Source organism: Brassica oleracea, chromosome C2, assembly GCF_000695525.1.
Source record: "Brassica oleracea var. oleracea cultivar TO1000 chromosome C2, BOL, whole genome shotgun sequence".
In the NCBI taxonomy this organism is placed as follows: Eukaryota; Viridiplantae; Streptophyta; class Magnoliopsida; order Brassicales; family Brassicaceae; genus Brassica; species Brassica oleracea.
Window position 1 is genome coordinate 9,135,533 of NC_027749.1, and position 1,952 is coordinate 9,137,484.

Sequence of the window (1,952 nt, forward strand, 5' to 3'; positions counted from 1 at the left end):
GCGTTTGGCCCACAAGGAAGGATAAATGTCAAGTTTCCGCGGATAAATATGGAAGTTTTGAAGATAATTGTGAAGATCGGGAGAAATGGAATATTTCCATTTTATCCTATGACGGCTTAGGGGCAGAAGAGTAAAAGCGTAAACCGACCTTGAAGCTAGTATATAAGAAGTTCTAGGCGAGGAGCATGGGAAGAGAACTTTTTCAGAGCAAACTTAGCACTTAGAGCAATTTAGGCAATTTTCCGTTTTTGTTATTTCGAGCTGCGACTCAATTAGGTTTAGCCGTCTTAGGGTTGCTAGAACTAGGAATCTCGCCGACGGCTCTCAAGCCCAGGCTTATACCTTGTTGTAAACGCTCATACGCAAATTCGGAATAAGATCTACTTTGCTCTCTTTTTCGATTACTTATTCTTATCGTTGTTATTCTCGTGTTCTGATTGCTTGACGTGTGGTAATTAGCAGATATCCGGGTCCTCAGGGAAACTAGGGTTTTCCTAGTTTCCTTATTTAAACGGAAATCGACTTTGCGAATTTCGGTTCCCACAAAATTGCACTATTTTTCTCTTATTTTCCTCCACCTGGTTTATCTCTCATCCAATGCAACTCCAGATCTGTAATGACTCGAAAAGGACTAGGAAGACTCGATAAAGACTTGAAAACCAATTAGAAAACATATATACAAGATGCCAAAAACACCATATATCACTCAACTCAATCTCAGAAGTAGTAGAGAGGATAACATTGCAATACTCTTTGGGATTCTGCTCTGATTTTCCTTGTAGAGATCTCATTGGGCTCTTGGAGTTTGAAGGCATAGAGGCAAACTGATTCTCCAAAGCCTTGAAATGAGAGGAGAGTTGTAGGAACTTGTTGTTCAGGTCATTGTAGCTTCCATCAACTTTGGTGTGAAGGTTCTTCGGCTCATATCCAATGTGCTTCTCACTTCTAGTTTGGGACTCCAAGATCTGTTTCAACATTGCATCAGTGTTACTCTCTTGTGGAGCAGAAGTAGAAGATCCGGCTTGGCCTTATGTAGACTGATTTCCTTTGGAGGAGAAGCCTTGAGAGTAGTTTTGCCTAGCTTGGTAACCACCTTGTTGGTTGTTGTAGAAGGGCTTTTGTTGGTAGTTGTTGTACTGAAAATTAGGCTCTTTCTTGTACCATGTCCCATTAGCATTCACAAAACATAGCTCTTTTTTACCTTCTAGACCATCAACTTCATGAACCACAACTGGCTCCTCTTGTTTCTGCTCACCAACAAAGTTTACTTTCTCTTGTATGGCTCTATCTGAAAGAAGAAAGTCCATCTTATCTTGTAGAGCCTTCAACTCTCTCTTTGTGTTTGTATCATCACCTCCACTGCCTCTATTGCTTCTATCATGTTCATCACTGTAGACTGAATCACTCTTAGTCATATTCTCTACAAGCTCCAAAGCATCTGCTTCAGTTCTCCCCAAGAAGAAACCATTGCTAGCAGTATCAAGCTGGCTTCTAAACTTGGGCAAAGCACCTCTGTAGAAAGTACTAAGCAAACTCTCCATATTGAAGCCATGATGAGGACATTGAGAGATGTAGCTGTTGAACATTTCCCATGCTTCTCCAAAGCTTTCAAGATTCCTTTGATGAAATCCAGAGATTTAATTCCTTAGCTTAGCAGTTCTTGAAGTAGAGAAGAACTTGGTGAGGAAAGCTTTCTTGCATTCATCCCATGTTGTGATTGAATCTCTTGAAAGACTCTTCTCCCATGTGTGAGCTTTGTCTCCCAAACAGAATGGAAACAACCTTAGCTTGAATGCATCTTTAGAGACACCATTGATCTTTGTAGTTCCACACAGCTTATCAAAGTTATCCAAGTGGTCTAGTGGATCCTCCAAGGCAAGACAATGGTACTTGTTGCTCTGGATCATGTTTATCAAGCTTGACTTGATCTCAAAGTTGTTGTTTTCCACAGC